This window comes from Eumetopias jubatus, unplaced genomic scaffold, assembly GCF_037043125.1.
Source record: "Eumetopias jubatus isolate StellerSeaLion01/CBP00866 unplaced genomic scaffold, mEumJub1_p1.0 scaffold_1, whole genome shotgun sequence".
Lineage (NCBI taxonomy): Eukaryota > Metazoa > Chordata > Mammalia > Carnivora > Otariidae > Eumetopias > Eumetopias jubatus.
The window spans coordinates 58,947,460-58,972,084 of NW_028274807.1; the positions used below are offsets into that span (position 1 = coordinate 58,947,460).

The 24,625-nt window shown below is 40.9% G+C and overlaps 1 protein-coding gene across 2 annotated transcripts in view; it reads right to left on the bottom strand.

Annotated features, from left to right (window-relative positions):
- USF3 (upstream transcription factor family member 3) overlaps positions 1-20,226 on the bottom strand; it is a 50,345-nt gene extending 30,119 nt beyond the window's left edge. For both annotated transcript variants that reach the window (XM_088024534.1, XM_028110586.2), the window contains exon 1: positions 19,966-20,226. The gene's annotated coding sequence lies outside the window, so the exon portion shown is untranslated. The remainder of the gene's footprint in view (positions 1-19,965) is intronic.
- Between the last annotated feature and the right edge of the window lie 4,399 nt (positions 20,227-24,625).

Here is a 24,625-nt window from a genome sequence, read left to right on the forward strand (position 1 = left end):
CATGTATATATTTTATACACACATATATGTACGTAATGGAATATTATTCAGCCTTTGAAAAAAGAAGGAAATCCTGATATTTGTGACATGAATCAACCTGAAGAACATTATGTTAAGTGAAATAAGCCAGATACAGAAAGACAAATACTACATAATCACACTTACATGTGGAAACTAAAAAAGTTGAACTCATGATAATAGAGGGTAGGATGGTAGCTGCCAGTGGCTAGGAGATGGGAAATGGGGGAGGCTGATCAAGGGTACAGACATTCAGTTATAAGATGAGTAAGTTCTGGAGACTTCATGTACAGTATGATGACTGTAGTTAATAATAATTTACTGTAGGGCGCCTGGGTGGCTCAGTTGGTTAAGCGACTGCCTTTGGCTCAGGTCATGATCCTGGAGTCCTGGGATCGAGTCCCCCCATCGGGCTCCCTGCTCAGCGGGGAGTCTGCTTCTCCCTCTGACCCTCCCCATCTCATGTGCTCTCTCTCTCTCTCATTCTCACTCTCTCAAATGAATAGATAAAATCTTTAAAAATAATAATAATTTATTGTATACCTACAATTTGCTAAAAGAGATCTTAAACTCTTTTGTTCTTACCACAAAAAGTAACTATGTGAGTGGATGGATATGTTGATTAGCTTGGCTGTGGTAATAATTTCACAATGTGTATATATATATATATATATATATATCAAAACATCTTATTGTATACCTTAAATATATATAATATTTATTCATCAATCATACCTCAATAAAGCTGGAAAAAATATATGTTTATATTCAAAAGTGTTCTATTACCTCACACATTGCTGGTAGGAATGTAAAATGGTACAGTCCCTTTGGAAAACAAGTTTGGCAGTTCCTCAAAGAGTTAAAACACAGAGTCACTCTATGATCCAGCAATGCCACCTAAGTATATACCCAAAAGAACTAAAAACACATGTTCACACAAAAACCTGTACATGGATGTTTGTTGCAGCAATACTCATAATAGCCAGTGAGTCAAAACAAGCCAAATGTCCATGTGAATGACGAATGGGTAAGTAAAATGGGCTTCTCCACACAAGGGAATATTATTCAGCAATACAAATATATGAAGTACTAATACCTGCTATAGCATGGGTAACACTTGAAAACATTATGTTAACTGAAAGAAGCCTGATACAAAAGGTCACATATTGGATATAATTCCACTTATATGAAATGTCCAGAAGCAAATCCATAGAGACAGAAAGTAGATTAGTGGTTGCCAGGAGTGGGGAGAGGGAATGAAGTGTGATGGCTAATGGATATGAGTTTCTCTTGGGGATGATGTTCTTGAATTAGATTGTGGAGATGATCACACAACTTTGTAAATAAGCTTAAAAGCACTGAATTATACACTTTAGAAGGGTGAGTTTTGTGACATATGAATTACATCTTAATAAAAAATATAAATAAAAAATGAAGGGGAAAGCAAAAAATTGTGCTACAAATACAAAATATTTGACATCTCCAGATTTAATCAATGCTCTGTTGGCAAACACTTTTTAAAAATTATTTTGAGACAAGTAATTATGTAACTATTTGTATATATTATATAACTATTTTATACACATAGCCACATCTAATATTCACTATTCATAAAGTAGCATTAAAATAATTAGTAATTTGTGCACAGTCACACAGTTAATAAGCGGTGAGGCAAGATTCTTCTAACTTAATACTATCTGACGCCAGAGCCCAAGTCCTTAACTATTTTCATAGTGCTTCTCTACCTCCCCCACCCCTTGCAGCAAAACAAACCAAAAAAAAGAAAGAACGAACACAGTACAGTACATTTTTAGCAAAACCACATCTTCAACTATTATATTCCTTCTGTTTCAATTTATATCTTAATTGTTTTAGACATGTGTAGGTGGTAATATCTAGCCCAGAAAACTTATTTTCTCATAAGGCCCCTGCTCAAGAGAAAACAAAAACATCAATCAGAAGTCATATGCAAATAAAAAGCAACTTGATTTATAGTTTTCTCATACAACAAAATATTCAAATAATCTGCAACAAAATATTCAAATAATCTGTTAAATGTTTGAAGTAGAATTCTACAAAGACTGAAAAGAAAAAAGAGGGCTCACAATTTTAAAAATTACCACAAAGCTACAGTAACCAAGATAGTGTGGTACTGGCATAAAGAAAAACACACAGATCGATGGACTCAAACTAAGAGCCCAGAAATAAACCTTTACATTTGTGGCCAACTGGTTTTCAACAAGGATGCCAAAACCGTTCAATGGGGGAAAGAATAGCCTTTCCAACAAATGAAGCTGGGGCAATGGGATATTCACATGCAAGAGAATGAAGTTGACCCCTATCTCATAACACATACAGAAATTAACTCAGAATTGTATCATAGCTCAACATAATAGCTAACACTTTAAAACTCTTAGATATGAAACCAAAAGCACAAGTGACAAAAGAAAAATACATTCGATTTCAAAATTAAAAATGTTTGTGCTCAGAGGACACCATCAAGAAAGTGAAAAAATGGGGTGCCTGGGTGGCTCAGTTGGTTAAGCGTCTGCCTTTGGCTGAGGCCCTGATCCCAGGGTCCTGGGATCGAGTCCCGCATCGGGCTCCCTGCTCTGCAGGGAGGCTGCTTCTCCCCTCCCTCTACCACTCCCCCTGTTTGTACTCTCTCTCTCTGTCAAATAAATAAAATATTTTAAATAAATAAGTAAACAAACCATGTGAGATATGACCTCATATCTGCTAGGATGGCTAAAATAAAAAAGACAGTCAATAACAAGTTCGGTGAGGATGTGGAGAAATTGGAGTTCTCATATATAGCTGGTGGGATTAAAAAATGATACCACCACGATGGAACAATTTGGCAGTTGCTCAAAATGTTACACATAAAGTTACCATAGGACCAAGCATTTCTACTCCTAGATATACCCAAGATAACTGAAAACAATGGTTCACACACAAAAACTTATAAGTGAATGTTCATAGCAGAAATATTCATGATATCCAAAAAGGGAAACAACCCAAATGTATATCAACTGATGAAGGGATAAATAAACTGTAGTATATTCACACAACAGAATATAACTCAGCAATAAAAAGGAATGAAGTACTGATACAGCATGGATGAACTTTGAAAACATTATGCAATGTGAATGAGGCCAATCACAGAGGACTGCATGTTGTATGATTCCCATCTTTAAATTCTGGAACATGAAAATTTAGAGAGACTGAAAGTAAATTAGTGGTTGCCAGGGGCTGAGGAAGATGAGGAATGTCTGCTAATGGGCGGTAGGGGGAGGTGTTTGTTCTTTCAGAGATGATGAGATATTATAAAATTAGATTATGGTGATGGTTGCACAACTCTGCAAATACTTAAAAACCACTGAATTTCACTTTAAACTTTATGGTATATGAATTGTACCTCAATCACCCTGTTTAAAAAAAAAAAAAAAAGAGGGGTGCCTGGGTGGCTCAGTCGTTAGGCGTCTGCCTTCGGCTCAGGGAATGATCCCGGGGTCCTGGCATTGAGCCCTGCATGGGGCTCCCTGCTCAGTGGGAAGCCTGCTTCTCCCTCTCCCACTGCCCCCGCTGTGTTCCCTCTCTCGCTGTGTCTCTCTCTGTCAAATAAATAAATAAAATCTTTCAAAATAATAATAAATAAATAAATAAAAATTTTTAAAAAAAGAAAACTTTTGATGGAAGTCTCTTTGGGTAATTTGAAATTCTCTACCCATTCATCTTTTTCATCAGTTTACATATCTGTTTGTTTTCAGCATAAAATTCTTTCTGGTTACTAATCATCCCCAATTTTCCTAATACAGAGAAAATGTGAAGCTACCAAAAATAAGTACTAGCATTTATTTTTTTTAAAAACCAGGTCTAACTGTTCAGGGGTAAATTGTGTTTTCTTTCCACCAAGAAGCAAATTAGTGGTAAAGATTAATTTAAATTGTGTCTTTAGATACAATGAAGAGAAAAACCTAACTTATCAATCAAATTTTCAAATTAGAATTAAAATGTCCTAGTTGAGGGATGCCTGGGTGGCTCAGTCGGTTAAGCGTGTGCCTTCGGCTCAGGTCATGATCCCGGGGTCCTGGAATCAAGCCCCACATCATCAGGCTCCCTGCTCCGTGGGAAGCCTGCTTCCCCCTCTCTCTCTGCCTGCCGCTCCCCCTGCTCATGCGCACTCTGTGTGTCTCTCTCTCTGACTAATAAATAAATAAAATCTTTTTAAAAATAAATAAAAATAAAATGTTTTAGTTGAAAACATTTTATGGCACACTGCTTAAACATAATTTGTCTATGGTTTGTGGAAAATCTTTTCAACCCTATACTTAATTCAATTTTGCTGCTACTTAACGTATTCCTAAATATTTTACAATTATTTAAAACGTTTTATGGAATGGCTACATAGGCAGTTTTTAAATGTGTTCTATTTCTTTATCTGAGATCTCCAGTAAATCCCTAACTTTCTCCAATCAAAAGGACTTAACCCACGGAACTAGATAGAATATGATCCACAGAAATGGTAACTAAGCTTAAATCCCTGGTCTGGGTCATAGCCATTTATATCCCTAGTATAATTATAATAAATGCAATTTTATACTCCATAACTGTTTATTTAACAGTTTTTAACAGTTTTCCCTTATAAATAATATATACATAGAAAACAAAGCCAGACATAAAAAAATGAAACTACTCTCAATCACATCACTTGACCAGAATCCACAAGAATCACTGTTGACATTCTTACAGATTTCTTAGGATTTTTTTTCCGCATACGCCTGATTTTTTACAAATGTTAGACCATAAGCAATTTTGTATTCTGCATTTTACTTAAGGTGAGCATTTCTCTGTCATTAAATATACAAAATCATGATTATAGCTTTTATGTTTGACATCATGGATGCATATGCTCTAATTTCTATCACCTTATTTAATGTTTTAGGCATCTTTGCTCTCTGTATTTTGCTATAAGGGTTATTACTTGCATTTATCATCTTCAGCATATTTTAGGTTAACAATCCTCTACCTGGAATGTCCTACTACCTGGTCTACCTGGTCCAACTCATTAAATCATGAAGTCTGGCACATCTGTATTATATAGTTCAGGGATAGCACCAGGGTGCTTTTCATAGCCCCAAGAATCCTTCCTCTATGTGTTTGGTTTCAGCAGCTGCTTTCCATCTTGGTGGGCACTTGGGGACTTACTTATGAGCGTGCTATGTTGTCTTCTGCTTTGTGTTACTGCTATCAGAAGTTCTAACTTCTTTTGCCATTACGGAAATCTTACATCCTTTAACATCTGTTGACTCCTTCCTGTCAATCACATCACCATCATGCTTGATGCTATCAGTCAGGGTGGTTCCTAAATGCCAACCCGGAAACACTACAACATATATAAGAAAAGGAAATTAATGAAGTCCTGCCACGGAGCTTTCACTGTGAAGTTGAGTCAAACTGTACCTCAAGAACAAGAAATAAGCCAAAGGTTTTAAATGTTTATTTACAAACTATACAAGTAACCAATCTATATAAAACTTATTTTCAAAGAGTACAGAAATATATAAAGTTAAATGGAAAAGTTACTCAGCTCTACAATCATGCTTTCCAGGAATACCCACTGTAAACAGTTTGGAATTTGTCAGACCCTTTTCTTGTTCTTGTCCATACAAACTACACACACTCCTAGCTAAAAAATTATAACTAAATTCCATGCATTAAATTTTTAAAAATTCAGGGCGCCTGGGTGGCTCAGTCAGTGGAGCATCCAATTCTTGATTCTGGCTCAGGTCATGATCTCGGGGTTGTGGGATAGAGCCCCATGTCAATCTCCACACTCAGCGGGGAAGTCGGCTTGAGATTCTTTCCCTCCCTCTCCCTCAGCCCCTCCCCCACTTCTAAAGAAATAAATAAATCTTTAAAAAATTCGATTGCAAAAGGAATCCTTGCTCTCTGTAAAAATTTTAAACAGCACAGATGTATATGAAGTACCAATGCCCCTCTGCTTTTAACAGTCTGGTGATATCAATTCCAGACATTTTTCCCTATATAAGTCCAAGCAATTACTTATGTACATATTAGTAACTGTAACACTGAAAGGACAGGACACATAAAATGCAAGTACTATAAAATACCTTCCATTGCCAGTTCAAATCTCTGTGGGGTGAGCCTGCTCCTTGGATAAAATTTAGGGTGGATCCCATGACTTTACTGATCACAATTTTACAACAAAAATCCTCTAGGGGCGCCTGGGTGGCTCAATCGTTAAGCATCTGCCTTCGGCTCAGGTCATGATCCCAGGGTCCTGGGATCAAGCCCCGCATCGGGCTCCCCGCTCGGCGGGAAGACTGCTTCTCCCTCTCCCACTCCCCCTACTTGTGCTCCCTCTCTCGCTGTGTCTCTCTCTGTCAAATAAATAAATAAAATCTTTTAAAAAAAATCCTCTAGTCATTTTTAGTCACAGTCACTGAGAATATCTCAGTATGGTTCTTTTGATGCAGGTAATGCCTCTCCCCCTACTGTCTCTTACATTCTCTCCCTCATCGCCAACTTCTGCCTCTGTCCTTAAGGCTCCAGTCTCTTCTTGGGCGCCTGGGTGGCTCAGTTGGTTAAGCGACTGCCTTCGGCTCAGGTCATGATCCTGGAGTCCCGCATAGGGCTCCCTGCTCAGTAGGGAGTCTGCTTCTCCCTCTGACCCTCCCCCCTCTCATGCTCTCTCTCTCTCATTCTCTCTCAAATAAAGAAATAACATTTTTAAAAAAAGGCTCCAGTCTCTTCCTGCTGAGGTAGCCCTGCCCCTGATGGAAGGCCTGTGGCAGAGTGCCCACACCAGCTCCTCATAACATACTGTGGACCCATGTCTGGTACCTCTCTGATGCAACAACTGGAAATTTACCATCCAAGTCATATTCATGTATGTGCAAACGGACATCTATTCAAGGATATTCTTTACAAAACTATTTCAAGTAGCAAAGGACAAGGAAACACTCCAAAGGCTCATCAAAAACATGATTTTTTTTTTTTTTTTTAAGGAGAATGATTGGGGCACTTAGATGACCTAGTCAGTTAGGCTGCTGACTCTTGGTTTTGCTCAGATCGTAATGTCAGGGTTTTGAGATCAAGCCCTGTGTTGGGCTCCATGCTCAGCAGGGAGTCTCTTTGGGACTCACAGTCTCTCTCGCCCTCTGCCCCTTCCCCGCCAAAATAAATAAATAGGGATGCCTGGGTGGCTCAGTTGATTGAGCATCCAACTCTTGGTTTCAGCTCAGGTCATGATCTCAGGGTCATGTGATTGAGCCCCTGCGCTGGGGCTCTGTGCTCCGCAAAGAGTCTGCTTGAGATTTCTCTTCTTCTTGCCCCTCCCCCACCACACGCTCTTTCTCTCAAATAAATACATAAAACCTTTTTAAAAATAATAATAAATTGGGGCACCTGGGTGGCTCAGTCGGTTAAGCGACTGCCTTTGGCTCGGGTCATGATTCCAGGGGTCTGGGATGGAGCCCTACACTGGGCTCCCTGCTCAGCAGGGAGTCTGCTTCTCCCTCTCCCTCTGCCTGTTCCCCCTTCTCATGCTTTCTCTCTCTCAAATAAATAAAATCTTTAAAAATAATAATAATAAATCTTGAAAAAAATGAATGATTAAATGTCACAGTATTATTTTGAATCATCTGAAAATTGCCCATATTTGACCTTTTCTGCCTCTAGAAACTACAATTTCGGATGGTTCAGACTAAAATAGACTGAATCATAATATCTAAATATTCAATCTAAATTTATGTATATGTGTATACATACATGTATAATATGAATGTACGTATATAGGTATAATATATATGTGTGTGTGCATATATATATATAATTAAAAATGGGCTGTACTGTGTCTCCCCCAAATTCATATGTTTAAGTCCTAAACCCCAGTATCTGGAATGTGACTTTATTTGGAGATAGGGTATTTAAAGAGGTAATAAAGTTAAAATGGGTCATTAGGGTGGGCCCTAATCTAGTATGACTGGTATCAAGAAAAGGAAATTAAGGGGCCCCTGGGTGGCTCAGCTGAGCATCTGCTTTCAGCCCAGGTCATGATTCCAGGGTCCTGGGATCAAGCCCCATGTCAGGCTCCCTGCTCAGCGGGAAGTCTGCTTCTCCCTCTCCCTCTGCCCCTACCCGTGCTCTCTCACACTCTCTCTCAAATAAATAAAATCTTAAAAAAAAGAAAGAAAGAAAAGGAGATTAAAACACAAACCACAGACATGAGACATGGGAACTACCAAGTGAGGATACTGCAAAGAAGGCAACCATCTACAAGCTAAGATGAGAGGCCTCAGAAGAAACCAAACCTGCTGACACCTTGATCTTGGACCTCTAGCCTCCAGAGCTATAAGAACATAAATATTTCTTGTTTAAGCCACCCAGTCTGTGGTATTTTATGGCAGTCCTAGCAAACTACATTTTATATATAATATATATAAATATACATAGTGTATACACACACACATATACATATGTATGTATATATGTATATATTTCTTAATTTAAAAACTTATACATAATACCTATCCTTTGGGATGGGGAGAATATATATGTATATGTTAACAACTGCACAGAATTTCTCTGGAAGGATCACCTCTGAAGATGGGACTGAGGGAAAGGGCACAAGAAAGACTTACTGTATATTCTCATATAGAATTTTAACCTTTTGCCACATGTATGCATTTTCTCTTCTACAGTATGAATTAACTTTTCAGTCTTTCTAATAAATGTATTTAAGACTACAATATTTGCTCAAGGTAGAATTTTGTCAATAGCCTATAGATTTTAATATGCAATATTTTCAATTGTCATTAATTTCTAAATAGTATGTAGTTTCAGCTAAATTCTAAATTATTTTTTTAAATATTATACTGGAAAAAAAAGTAAGTATTACCCCTAACTCCCTTTTTTGTGGGGAGAAAAATTAAAGTCCCCACTACTACCTATTCCATTTTACTCTCTCCCAGTTGGGAATCAATCTGATTATCAATTTTCTTGATCTTTCTTCAGAGTTATCTATATATATGTATTATCATATTATCACATGCACATAAACTTTTTATAAAAATGGAATCATGCTATATATGTCACTCTGAAACATTCTTTTACTTAGAAATACAGACATCTTTCTAGGTAAGTACATATCAATTTCCCTTATTCTTTCTAATACCTACATAGTGTTATGCAGCACAAAGCCATAATTTATTTAGCTGTTCCCCATTGACCAATACTCATTTTTTCCCTCTTCCCCTCTTATTTTTGCTACTAAAAACAATCCTGAAAAAAGGACTGCAGTCAGTATCTATTGCTTAACTTGCATCTCCTTGATGACTAGTGAGGCTGAATACCCTTTCACATGTTGTCAATCATTTATATTTCGTTTACTGTGATTTGCTTTTTATTATCTTGACTTTTGCTTCCTTGTAATTTCAACTCTTACATCCTCTCCAACCTGAGTTGAGATAAAAAGTTTTCCAAGTAGTTTTATTTCTTTTTTGGCTCCCCTTTTGTTAATCTATATATATGAACCTTTTCCTTGTATTATGATTGGCAACAAATAGTATCTAATTTTTAGGAGTGCCTGGCTGGTCAGTTAGTGGCGCTTGTGGCTCTTGATCTCCAGGTTGTGAGTTTGAGCCCCACACTGGGTGTAGAGATTACTTAAATAAATAAACTGAAGAAAAAAAAAGAATTTGAGGTTTTCCTTGTGGCCCTCTTACATGATATATTTTTGTTAAGTGTTATATGAGTATTCGGAAGAGTGCGTATTATTAGCTCCTTAGGCATAAAGTCATAGTAAATATTTTTAAAAGTTAATGTTTGCTCTTTGAAATAAACTTTGATAACAAATTACTGTGTATTTTCTTCTACTCAACACTTGCCCAGGGTATGCATATGTGTATTTTATTTTTAAACTGCATTATTTTGTTTTATATTTGTCTGAAGTAACCAAATTTGGTTCTACATAATCTAAGAGCCTTTTTTAAAAAAAGAAGAAAAAAAGAGAGAATTTATTCCAGTCATATTTATTGTAAATATTGTCCCATATGCTCATATTCTGTTCTGTCTCCTCCCACCCCCACTTTTATACTTTTCCTTGCCTGGTTTTTTATTTTCCTCAATAGCGTTTTCCTTTTTTATCTGTTTGATTTATGAATTTCCCTAACAATTTTAAGAAACATACTACAGTGGACATTTGCTACTTTCTCCTCTCCACTTCATGCAATTCCCCAATTTTCGCTTAGGCACGTAGGTCTAACTCCGCCCTTGCGCTTCCCTGTCGTCACTGGCGTGTCTGGGCACGTGACCAGTCTCAGACTGGTCCAAACCAGCAAACCTCAGGACGTTCCTCTGATGGTGTGGGTAGCTACGCTCTTTCCCTTTCCAATTTTTTGGAAAATTTCTCTTTAAGAGAAAGCATATAATTTCAAATACAGACATCTTGCGAGAAAAAGAAGCCAGTTAGGGGATTAAAGTGTACACAAAGAGAAGCAAAGCTGAGAGGGTAAGACTGAGAGAAAAGGAATTGCTTATCAATAAAGTATCTTAATATTAAAATTTAAATCTATTTTCCTCCTATTAAAAACAGTATCTATGGTCTCCTCCCCTCCCACCACAAAAGTTTTAACAGCTCTATATGTTGCCCACCAACTGCCCACCGACCATCTCCCATGCCAAGCACTTACTGCAACCATGCAGAAATTTAGCTTTAGAGTGGTTAGTTCTCCTAGATCTATTTTGCATGTCCAACAGTTCATAATTTTCTTCTTTGTCCTTTTGTACCTTATTTTAGAACTCCTTGGTTTAATCATCTAGTTCATTAATTTAGTCATCTAATACAACCATGCTGCTATTCGGCCTGCTATTGAAGTTTTTATTTCAGAAAACATGTTTCCAAATTTCCAAAAACTTTCTTATTCTCATCTCTTTTTCATAGCACCCATTGCTATTTTATGGAAATTACATGCTCTCAAATAGTTTAGGGTTTTTTTGGACAAAAATGTTATCTTTTGTCCATTACAATTTGTTTTCTCAAAGATCAATTCTTCTTTTTGTTCAGCTTCTTTTGTTCACTTTTTCATCCTCTTGGTTTTACCTTAAATATTTAGTGAGGATCAGTTAACTGAATTGGCATATAAAGTTGGGTTTCCCCAACACAATGATTCTTAATTCTGGATGCATTAGAGAAATCATCTTTTTAAAGAAAGCTCCCTACTTGATTTTAATGTGCATCCACCACTAAGAACCAATACTTTAATACATGTAAAAATCATTCTTCTCCCTGCCATGAATGTGCATGCTGATTATAAGAGTTCTGGCTGTCAAAAGTATCACACACTGATGGAGAAGTTGAACAACTAGATGGGTGCCTTCCAAAGGAAGGAGCTCCACATTCACAGTGACAACCAGAAGTTCTCTAAAGTATAACCCTGATTCTCTCTCTGACCCTAAAGCCCATGATGGAGACACCCTCAATTTATATAAATATGTTCTAATAGCTTAGCCCTGCACGTTAACACTGTAATTAGGTATCCGAATTTGTCCCGCTACGGTTGTTCTGAAGTCTGCTAATTACTTTTTTTTAAGATTTTATTATTTATTTGAGAGAGAGAGAATGAGAGATAGAGCACAAGAGGGAAGAGGGTCAGAGGGAGAAGCAGACTCCCCGCCAAGCAGGGAGCCCGATATGGGACTCGATCCCGGGACTCCAGGATCATGACCTGAGCCGAAGGCAGTCGCTTAACCGACTGAGCCACCCAGGCGCCCCAATTAATCACCTTTGACCACTGCTATGGTCTGAATGTTTGTGTTCCCCCAAAACTCGTATGTTGAAATCCTAACCCCCAAGGTATTAGGAGGTAGGGCCTTTGGGAAATGTTCAGGTCATGAGGGCAAAGTCCTCGTGAATGGGATCAGTGCCCTTATGAAAGAGGGCCCAAAGAGCTTGCTTGACCCTTCCACCACGTGAAGGGTACAGCATGAAGTAGGTAGTCTGCAACCTGGAAGAAGACCTTCACCAGAATCCAACCATGCCAGCACCATGGTTTGGATGTCCAGCCTCCAGAACTGTGAGAAATAAGTATCTGTTGTTTACAAGCCGCCCAGTCTATGGTATTTTGTTATAGCAGCCTGAACGGACTAAGACAACCAACCTCTACCCACTCCTCCTTTTCAAAGTCTCTGAGCTTTGGGATTTTCCAGAACTGCAGTGGGAAAACTCACTTTCCTACTGTTTCACCTTTAAGTCTATATTGGGTTGCAGATTTCTCCACACTGTATGGTTTTGCCATCAACCTGATCCCATATGCTTTGCATTTTTCATAAATTCCTCCATTTTTTGATCTTTAGACAACACCCTTCCCAGCTTTTGAACACTAATAAGGATGTGTCCTTATTTTCCTATTTTTAATTCTTTTTGTAACTTACCTAGATTTTTTAAAGATTATTTATTTTAGAGGCAGGGAGGGGCAGAGGGAGAAAGAGAGTCTTAAGCAGACTTTGTGCTGAGCAAGGGGCCTGACACAGGGCTCGATCTCATGAACCTGAGATCATGACCTGAGCAGAAACCAAGAGTCGTCGTTCAACTGACTGTGCCACCCGGGCACCCCTAGATTTTCTCATTATACAAATAAAACGTCCCTATATTAAATGACTCAGATCATACTAAAAGATTTAAGTCACACAAGTTAAGTTACACATACTAAAAGATTTAAATGACTCAGATCATACTAAAAGATTTAAGATGTAGTCTCTCACACCAGCTTTCCTCCTGAAATGTCCTGTTAACATGACACAAGTAATTACGGCTGTATTACTAATTTTCCCTTTCCATACTCTATTCTTTGGAAGTAGGTACTAAGTCTAGCCCACTCAACGAGAGGGGAACTAATCTCCATCTATATCTCTTAGAGAAGGGAGTATCTATATATATTTTTTACAATTATTCTGCAAAGGAGATTTGTCTTCTTCCCCAGTTCATTTATTCAATCATTTATTTATATCAGTATGAACTCAAGGAAATACTTATATTTTATCCTTCGGGTCAATAGAATGCTACAGTTACTTCATTGTTGAAATCGTTCAGGCTTTGGCCACTGGGCACTCTTCCGGGCTGGCTCCTACGTCCTTTTCACATGATCCCACCTCTCTCCCACCCCCATTTTTTTAGTGCTTCCTTACTTTTTGGCACTATTTCATGCTCTGGGCTCATCTTGTGATATATATCCTTATTGGTTCTGTTTCTCTGGAGAACCTTAATATAGCAGGTAATCAATAAGTATGCTGGTGAAGGAGTGAATGACTGGGGCAGGGTGCAGGAATTTTTTAAGACCCCAAATGTAATTCTGAGGCATAACCACTATAATCACTAAGACCTCATATATCCGTTACCTCAAATTAATGAATGAATGGTATAGGTGAATGGGAATAGCCCTTGATAGCAGACCTAGAATCAAATCTTTTTTTTTTTTTAAGATTTTATTTATTTATTTAGACAGACAGAGAGAGAGCAAGAGAGGGAACACAAGCAGGGGGACCGGGAGAGGGAGAAACAGACTTCCCGCGGAGCAGGGAGCCCGATGCGGGGCTCGATCCCAGGACCCTGGGATCATGACCTGAGCTGAAGGCAGACGTTTAACGACTGAGACACCCAGGCGTGCCCCGCCTCCCCAGAATCAAATCTTAAAGCTGGCATTCACTAGCTATTTGGTTTTAAAGTAAGTATTCCTTGGGGTGCCTGGATGGCTCAGTCCATGGAGTGTGCGACTGTTGATCTCAGAGTTGCAGGTTCAAGCCCCACGGTGGGTATAGAGATTAGTTTAAAAAAAACAAATTTTTTTTAAAGTTCCTCCATAAAATAAATAGATAAAATAAGTATCTCTTGAAGTCTTGGCATCTTCACATTTAAGACTGAGAAATTATTACCACCCTCTGGGAGGACTGTTATGAGTTTACATGATAATCCACTTAATGGATCAAGCAAAGTGTCTGGTACATAGCTAGTGCTCAATACACAATAGTTGCCTTTTTTCCATTTTCCCCCTAATTCACTGGGAGGATGGAGGTCACCTGGTACCAGTTCCTTAACTGTATCCCACATATACCATAACAGAACTCTACCCATGCGTCTGTCCTTTCAGCCCACCAGAACATCCTAAAGCTAACTCTTCCATCTATGGAGAGGGACTCTATATTTGATTCCTTTCTCTTTAGCACTTTATTTCCTCCTTAACCACTTCACTTTTGCTTCCAAAATATGGAGCTTATTAAATAAGAATGCACGGCCTTTTCTGTCCATCATTCCATTTCTTGCCTACTACTCCTCTGAAACTTCTCATCTTTCCTTCATTGGCCAGTCCCTCCTAACCCATGGCAGAGTCTCCTGATTGTTCCCACCAACCAAAATTGCTTTCTTAGAGGTCATGACGACTGTTCCCCACACGAGAGGTTTTTCTCTGCCTTCCCTCTCCTCTCTGCAGGATTGGAGGCTGCCACTGTCTCCCTTTTCTCCACATTTTCTCTCCTCAGTTGTCTTCCTCGTCCCCAGTTACGCATCATCTTGCTCTCACAGGAATCCTTGTTTCTCATTCTGACTTCCAAGGCTCAATGCCCTTTGCTTTTCTATTTACTTTCTCTCTACAAAGTTTCAAACTGTTTCTGTGTAAAAGGCATTACCTATTTATAATAAAGTCAACTTTCAACACAGATCTTGCTCCAAACCTCTGGTTGGGCAACTTCTCTTCAGAACATTTCATTTCAAAACCAATTAACAAGTCTTTGCAACATACTGAATTGCCCTGCCTCGTAAGAGACTTTCTTCTAGTTTCTCCATTTTATCAATGACACCAAAAACTTTAACCTGGCTCTAAACCCAAAAGTAATCTACAGATTTTCTCACCAAATCCTATCAATTCTTTTCACAATGTTCATCTTCTCCTGTTTATTCCTACCACCTCAGATTAGGCCCTGTTTTACACATGTCTGGCTCTTAATAGTCTTCTTATCTCCAAGTCTTTCCCCTATTCTTCAGTGGTTTCATATTCCAGTGTCTCAGTAATCTTTTCAAGTCACAGTACTCAGCATGTGCCTCCCCTGCTCTAGAATCTACAGTACTATTTTCCACTATCCACTGGATCAAATCCAAACTCTTGGGTCCTAGCTTTCATGACTCTACCTAACACCACCTTCTTCACGGGCCAGTCGCACTCATCCACTTACTTAATACAACACACACAGGAGCAAGGCTATCAAGCTAATCATGCCCCATCTACCTTCTCTCCTCTCCAATCCAGACAGGTTCTTCCTTGTGCTCCTTATCAGCTATCCATTTTTTGCTAAATCTATGCTACTTGCCCACTGAAATGACCTTTCCACTTTGCTCTGCTTTTTCAAATACTATTAACCCTTTTTTAAGATTTTATTTATTTAGGGGCACCTGAGTGGCTCAGTCAAACATCTGCCTTCGGCTCAGGTCATGGTCCCAGGGACCTGTGATCGAGCCCCACATCGGGCTCCCTGCTCAGCAGGAAGCCTGCTTCTCCCTCTCCCACTCTCCCTGCTTGTGTTCCCTCTCTCACACGCTCTCTCTTTCTCTGTCAAATAAATAAATAAAATCCTTGAAAGGGAAGGTACAGGAGCATAGATGGAAACTGGAAGAATCCTGGGGTACCTCTTTGTACTACCACTAGCAGTGAAGTTACCAGTAAACTACTGCTACCCTACACAGGCAAGACCTGTAAGGGCTCAAAGCAATCAGGAATAAAAATTTGTCTGACTCCAAAGTCCATACTCTTTAACATGCCACTTTCTACTGATATCAATCTACTTGCAACTCCTTAATCAAGAAATGCTCCCTCTCATTTCCATGCCTTGTACCTGTTAGTTCATATCAACCTTCCAACTGAAAACTTCTAATTATCCTCTTTGAAACTTTCTCTGATTCCTAGAGGTTAGTCCCAAATATCCTGACATAATACTCCACAATGTCTTAATATGAAATATACTCTACATGCTTACTGGTTTTTCCCACTAGCCTGTAAAGCTTCTAAATGGTAGAAACCACATCTTTTATGTTTGTATCCTCAACAATTAGTACTCAGTATATGGGAGTAATAAATGTCTATTGAAAGAATATCTGGTCTTTCTCTTTTTTTAAGATTTTATTTATTTATTTGTCAGAGAGAGCACAAGCAGGGAGAGTGGCAGGTAAAGGGAGCAGGCTCCCTGCTGAGCAGGGAGCTCGATGCAGGACTTGATCTCAGGACCCTGGGATCATGACCTGAGCCAAAGGCAGATACTTAACCAACTGACCCACCCAGCGGTCCCAGTATCTGCTTTCTTAATTTTCCATAGTATTAACCACTGCATCTTAGATTTGAGGTACTCATATTTAAATTAGCACCTAATGAACACTGTGCTCAGTCCCTTAATTATTTGATATGGTGTTCCCCAATCCTTCCATAAGTCAAAAAACTTCTTAAGAGCTAGTTCCCAATGTTTACTATTTCTGTACTCTTTAGCACCTGTAGTATTAGGCACATGGTAAGCACTCAATAAATACTTGATGAACTGAATTTAAAACATAGTATTAGCACATTAATAGGAGCAATTTATCATGCTCTACCGATCTAATTAAAAGATCTGGCCTTCTGAAGGAGTACAATTGTACTCATAGGGAAAATTTAATGAGAAAAAGAAAAATTATCCAATTGAACAGTTAAAAGCTTTTCTCTTAGTGAGAGTTCCACAAATATTTTATGGATAACCAGAGCTCAGAGTAAAAGACTCAAGCTATATATCCCCATGCATATTGGAAGTAAGATTACAAGTTTAAGGGGTCTGCCGAAACCATAATTACTTGAATTCCACTAACCCTTAACAAATTCAGAATAGAAGACATAAAAATATTTAATAGCAAATCAATCAATGTCAAATCAACCTATGCTAAAGATGTATAGGGCTATCTCTGCATGATATATAACATGGCAGTCATTTACTCATTCAACAAACATTTATTAAGTCCCTACAAATGACAAGTGCTACGTTAGGTCCTAAAATCACAAAGATAGGAGCACCTGGCTGGCTCAGTCGGTAGAGCATGCGACTCTTGATCTCAGGGTTGTAAGTTCAAACCCCATGTTGGGTGCAGAGATTACTTAAAAATAAAATCTTTAAAAAAATAATAAATAAAATTACAAAGATTTAGAGAACACAGTTCCTATGTTGGGAGTTGCAGCTTTGCCATGCTGCAATGGTATCTAAGAATACAACGTGATGGGTGTAGAGCCTACTTTAAAAAAAAAGAGAGGGGTGCCTAGGTGGCTCAGTCGGTTAAGCAACTGCCTTCGGCTCAGGTCATGGTCCCAGGGTCCTGGGATGAGTCCCACATCAGGCTCCATGCTCCGCAGGGAGGCTGCTTTTCCCTCTCCCTCTGCCGTTCCCCCTGTTTGTGCACTCTCTTTCTCTCTCTCTGTGTCAAATAAAATAAAATCTTTAAAAAAAAAATAGAATACAACGTGAAACATACCACAGGAGTTGCTCAACATGGAGGTTCTAGGTAGCGTCTGGTGGAAAAGATGGATAAACACATACCTTTGGCAATGGCATCAGCCTTAACCCAGAAATAAGTACAAGATGTTATGAGGCCACAGAGGAGAAAATAATTAACCTACTGAAGAAATCAGGAAAAGATATGGAAGACACTGACATCCATACATGAATTCAATGCAAGTCAAGGTGTGAGAAAGCTACAACAGAAACATCTGAAATAGAATCAAACCTGAAACTAGGGTTGCAAGCAGGGTCAGAAGGATTCCAAAGCAAACCAATCCAACTCATAGCAAACCACTGTAGAAGAGCCAAAAAGTAAAATACTCTTTGCTGTTAAGCTTGAGAGTAATGAAACACATACACAAAAGAAATTAAACCACCACAGGGTATAAGTATAAAAGGATTCTTTTAAACAATATATGGCATAAAAGTTCAAAGGGAGCCAATCAGTAAGAGTTAGAGAGAGCTATTAGAAAAACCTTCATAAAAGTAGAGTTAGAACTATCATCGGTGGGGAGAGGAGCACAGGGAGGGCTGTCCACATGCTGAGAAAGACCAATGTCATTAACAAAAGCAGAGATCTGAACTACACAGTTGTGGGACCGTGAGGAGGTCCAAGGATTTGGAAGCACTGGGTAAAAACTGGACACACGAATGAAGGCCTGATTTAGCAGAGCCTGGAACACAGGCCTAGTGGCTTGGACACTGTTCTAGACTCAGTAGTTGTCAAACCATGCCTGCTAAATAGAAACACCTGGGGAACTTTAAAAATTATACCTCTGGCGACTGATTACCTGTTGAAGCTTATCTTCTAACCTGAGTTAAACATTCTGTTTTCTTAGTGTTTCTTTTCCCTTGTTGACAATGCTAAGCTCTGAAAATTAGAAAATAACCCATCAACTTCTCTCCACGTGATGGGTCCATGGACTGCACAGTCTGAAACTTAGAATTTTATTTCCATGATGTCCTACAGACAACTAACTTAGAAAATAAATACTTCAATCCTATGCTGCCCTTATATCCCTGTAGTGAAGTGTTTTCATATTAAGGAATGTTCTAGGCTGCATCCATGTTTGGATTTTACAAAATTTCTCTTTTAAATATAGAGAGAGTGTAATACCTACATGTACAAGAATATTACTTAGGCCACAGCAAAATGTGAGATTAAGTATTCATTCTTGTAGTACCAAAGACATTATATACTATTCTTGGTTTCAGATGTGCAATGATTACAAAGTACTTTGATTATTTTGTAACAAATAGTGTCAGAATACTTCACAAATAAAGGGAAACAACAAATGTATCGCATACACTAACTCTGTGCTACATTAACCAGTGTTTGTGGGAGAAAAAAATCATCAAGATGTTTAGAGAGTATGACAGCCTGTTGATCCTTCAAAAAGCAGGTTGGATGGTTTGCTCACTTGTTTTTAAAGAAAAAGCAAAGATACGAATATGCTTCAGGGTCCATGTTACTCACCAAAGTGTCTATTCAAGAAATGTGTACTTGGCTTATAGGTAAGCAACTGTCTTCTTTATGCGAAATCAAGTTAGCCACAACTATCTTATTTTTGGTGGTGTTAGGTCACTATATCTACTTAATGGTAAAAATGGTGTGGAGAACATAAGTTGGAAGCCCATAGCACACACATAGGTAGGTTTGTGCAGTTTCTTATTTGCAGATAAAGTTGATAAACTCGAAGGACCATATCCCAACGGAACCGTCGGGGGCAGTGAGTACAGGAAAATCCAACAATCAAAATGTGAAACATGAAAAAGAAATATGGAGCGAGATTTCAAGAACTGACCATTCGCTTGTACCGATTCTATTTAAAAAGGAAAAGAAAAGCTTCTAAAAAGAAAACGCAAGCCTAACTCTCTGACTATAGGGGTGAGACTTAAAAAGCAAGTCGCATAAGTCTGACCAGTGGGTCCGAGGAAAAAATCAGAGAGCAAGGAAAGAAGAGAGGACGAAGGAGACAGGAAAAGGTGAAGGAGACAGGCAAAGGCCATCCGGTGTGAACCTGGATGCCCGGGTCTTTATGCACCCAGGGCAGCGTGGAGCCTCTCTCGCCCCGCGCGTATCTGGGGGCCGGGCCGCAGCCCGAGTCCCCCACCCGCCTGGCACCAGGGGGCGCGGGGCGCCAGAGGTCGGGGGGAAGAGGGGCAGGCGCAGCGCCCACGCTCGCACCCCACCAGGCTCTGCACTCAGGGGTCCCCAAGAAGGAGACACTCTGCGAAGCCCTCGTCTCCCGGACCGGGAGGGGGTGGGTGGAGCAGAGCCCGGAGCCGCCCCCCGGAGCCGCCCCCGCAGCCCCGGCCCCCGCCCCCCGCCCCGGCTGTCAGCGGCCCCCTCCCGCAGTCACTCACCCGCGGGCTGCGCGGTCTCGGCCGCGGCGGCAGCGGCGGCGGCGACCCCCGCCTGGGTCATGATCCCAAGCGGGTACGGCAGGGGTGTCCGACCGCCCGGGCGAATCTCTCCGTCCGCAGCCGCCGCCTGCTCCTCTGGGGCTGGGGGAGCGCGGGCCCAGGCCCTCCTCTCCCCCCGCCCCCGCCGCCTCTTCTTGCGGCCACCGCCGCCGCTGCGAGCCCAAGCCCTCAAGGCCGGAGACCCGGCGGCAGCTCGGCCTCAACTTTCCCAGCCCCCCTCCCCCCGCCCCTCCCCGCCCCTCCCCCCGCCCCTCCCGCGGCCGCCGCTCGGCACGCGAACAGCCTACCCTGAGTGCGCCGCGCTCCCGCCCCTGCCACTCAGCCCACCAACCCGGCCCCGGGGAGGCTGCCGTGGTAGCCAATCAGAACCCGGACACCGATGCGCTAGGCTAGAGGGCGGGAGGAGATGGAGGGAAAACCGAAGAGTGAACGGGCCTCGGGCGGCCCAATGAGGAGGGCCGGGGGGGCGGAGGTGTGCAAGTTGGGTTGAAGGAACAGGAAATATTCTTAAAGGTAGAGTGATGGGCAGCAAGGAAAGCCAGTAGGTGACTGAGGGAGAGGTGGGCCTGGTTCCTTAAAGGGGACGCCTTGAGACCCTAGAAAAGGAGGTGTTTTTAGAAACTACTTTGTATCTTGTTCTCTGCGCTGCCTGTCACCTCTTTCAACAGTTTGGAAGTGGAAAAACTGAAAAGGAAGAGGGCATGGGAGGCTTGCAGGAACGATTAGAGAGCTCCTCTTAGCTTAGAGGGTAGGAAGGAGAATGATGCCTCCGTCACAAGAAGTGGGGAAGAAGAGAATCCAGACGTCTCGACTGCGCTCGAATTTGTAGGATATGGTAATCTGTCATCCTTCATTTGCAACAAAGCACAGATTCCTTAGAAGTAGAGATGACCGTGTTCAGAAACGTCCTGGGGGCCTCCCAATTGGGGGAAAACAGTATGTGGCATTGGGGGATGGGGTTGGGAACTTCAAGCTTGCGTTCCTCGAGACCTACATTTGAGAGGTGTAGAGCAGCGAGCGAGTAATGGATGAAGACCCGAGGGTCCTCTAACTCCCAAATGGGTTTGGAGCTCTGGAAAGGTGATCATAAATCCCTTTTCCTCTTTTCGCTTCGTATTTCATAACTCTTCCCCCTCTTGAAACAGGTGTCCTCCACCTAGTGGTAGTGAAAGATTTCCAGGCGCTTCCACAACCAGGTTTGGAATTGTCCCAGATATTAGATGTCCATGGGCCAGACCAGGTAACTTCCAGAAGGTGCACACAGGGCATGGCACGTTGGGAATTATTTGAGCCTGTGTACAGAAGATGCTGACCTTCTATTGAGAAAAAAGTGTAAAGTTAAACAGTAACTGCATCTTAATGTTTGTACAGCAGTTTATAAAGAATATGATAAAACAGAAAGCCGTTAACGTTGCCTATAAACTGTGGAACTTTTACACTTTTTTTCTTTAAAATTTTCATCTATCTCGGCATATATAGTTCTAATTAGCCTCTGAATGGACTTAGCACAACCAAATCAAAGCTGCAGGTGAGAAAGACTCTACAATTCAGAAGCTAATAGTAATGCTAATAGCACCTCCATGAAATTATAGAGTATTAATATGTCCAGCTGTAGGAAATAATTTCCACTGTGATCAGAATACAAGGTATTCTTGTTAAGAAACTATTCTGGTTGGGGCACCTGGGTGGCTCAGTCCGTTATGCGGCTACCTTTGGCTCAGGTCATGATCCCGGGGTCCTGGGTTGGAGCCCAGCAACAGGCACCCTGCTCAGCCCCGAGCCTGCTTCTCCCTCTCCCTCTGACACCGCCCCCCTCCACAACCACCCCCCGCCCCCGCGCTCGTGCTCTCCCTCTGTCTCTCTCAAATAAATAAATATAATCTTAAAACTATTCTGGTTAATAAATATCATATCCAGGGTGTGTATGATTTTCTGAACAACTACAGTTTATCGAGTCTAAAGTAAAATAAGTTTTGATGGTTCAAGAAAACAGAATTTAAGAGTTTCTTTGGACCACTGTTAAAAATAACACATGAACGCCTTCCTAGCACAATTTAGAAGTGTTAAATAAGAAGAGTTTCTGTTTGATAAGATCGAATGTTAGCTTTTTAATGTTATCGTCATTCCTAACTGAAGGTTAAATCCTAATCATAGATCTTTCTATTGGCTTTGTGCATTCAACATCGGTTTACTGCACTGGATAGGAGAGGATGACATCAAATAACTGCACCAGTCCAATTTTCGGGCTAGCTGGCATGTGTTTGCTGTACATATACTGGTGATAAAATACGGTGGCCAAGTGAAACTGGTCTCCCTGCCTCCAGGCCAAGTCTATTTTTCACACGGTCCGGGTGACTCTGGTTTTCACTCACATACTTAAGACCCTTCAGTGGCTCTGAAAGACTGTTTGCGTGAGGTACAAGCCCCTTGCTTGCATCTTCAATTGCATTTCCTAACAACTCTTTTTCTCTATTGCTGGGGATGTTTGACTAGGAAAGGTGGACGCTGACAGCACGCCGGAGGGCGTGGTCTGGGGAGTTGCGGCTCGGCAGGGCTGCTCTCAGCTCTCCTATCTGTCCCCTTCGTGTCCCCAGAGGCAGGGGCTGTGCAGTGTGCCTCCTTCCTGGGAACCCGAGTGCGGGGCCTGGTGGGGCGCGAACACGAGCGGTGTGCTGTCCTCTTCCCGACTTCTGGGCGCATCGCGCCCTTTGGTGCCAGGTCTGTGGGGTCTCCCTCGGAGCCCCGAACGCTGATCTGCGAGCTGGGCGACAGAGGCTCCAAGCTGGCGTTATTCTTTCTGGAAGATTTCAGAAATAAATGGCAGAGAGGCAAGTGAATGGTCATCTCTTGAAACCAACTTCCGTATTTCCCGTGCAAACTGCCCAATTGTTTTCCAGCGTGGTTGATTTTCAACAGCTATGTATGCAGATTCCAGAGAGTCTACATCATCACCAAACCTGGATATTGTCAGTCTTTTTTTTTTAATTTTTTATTGTTATGTTAATCACCATACATTACATCATTAGTTCTTGATGTAGTGATCCATGATTCATTGTTTGTGCATAACACCCAGTGCTCCACGCAGAACGTGCCCTCTTTAATACCCGTCACCAGGCTAACCCATCCCCCCACACCCCTCCCCTCTAGAACCCTCAGTTTGTTTCTCAGAGTCCATCGTCTCTCATGGTTCGTCTCCCCCACATCCCCCCCGACTTACTCCCCTTCATTCTTCCCCTCCTGCTATCTTCTTCTTTTCCTTTTTTCTTAACATATGTTGCATTATTTGTTTCAGAAGTACAGATCTGTGATTCAACAGTCTTGCACAATTCACAGCGCTCACCATAGCACATACCCTCCCCAATGTCTATCACCCAGCCACCCCATCCCTCCCATGCCCCCCAACTCCAGCAACCCTCAGTTTGTTTCCTGAGATTAAGAATTCCTCATATCAGTGAGGTCATATGATACATGTCTTTCTCTGATTGACTTATTTCACTCAGCATAACACCCTCCAGTTCCCTCCACGTCGTTGCAAATGGCAAGATCTCATTCCTTTTGATGGCTGCATAATATTCCATTGTGTATATATACCACATCTTCTTTATCCATTCATCTGTCGATGGACATCTTGGCTCTTTCCACAGTTTGGCTATTGTGGACATTGCTGCTATTGGGGTGCACATACCCCTTCGGATCCCTACATTTGTATCTTTGTGGTAAATACCCAGTAGTGCAATTGCTGGATCGTATGGTAGCTCTATTTTCAGCTGTTTGAGGAACCTCCATATTGTCAGTCTTTTTAATTCCAGCCATTATAGTGGGAATGACGTGGTTCCCCATGATTTTAATTTGCATTTCTCTAATTACTAGTTATGTTGAGAATATTTTTGCCTGTTTATTGGCCAGTTTCATCTTTGGTAAAGTGTTCAAATCTTTTTTTTTTTAAGATTTTATTTATTTATTTGAGAGAGAGAGAGGGAAAGAGAGCATAAGTGGGGGGAGGAGCAGAGGGAGAGGGAGAAGCAGGCTTCCCGCTGAGCAGGGAGCCCAATACGGGGCTCATCCCAGGACCCTGAGATCATGACCTGAGCTGAAAGCAGACGTTTAACGACTAAGTCATCCAGGCGCCCCAAGGGTTCAGATCATTAGCCCACTTTTAAATCAGGATGCTTGTCTTACAGAATTGTGAAAGTTCTTTGTATGTTCTCGATAAAAAGTCCTTTCTCAGATATGTGCTGTGCAAATATCTTCACCCATCTGTGATTTTACAAATCAAAAGCAAAATAGTTTTACTGAGGTATGACTGACCATCAACAAATTGAACATATTTAAAATGTACGAGATGGGGCCCCTGGCTGGCTCAGTTGGTAGAGCATGTAACTCTTGTTCTGGGGTCCAGAATTCAAGCCCCATGTTGGGTATAGAGCTTACATTAAAAATAAATACATAAATAATAAATAAAATGTATAACAGTGGTAAGTTTTGACATATGTATACACCTTTGAAACCATCTCCACAATCAAAAATAATATATCCATCCTGTCCTCAAATTTTCTCATTCTCCATGTTAATTCCTTCCTCTTGCTCTCATCCTGTTCTC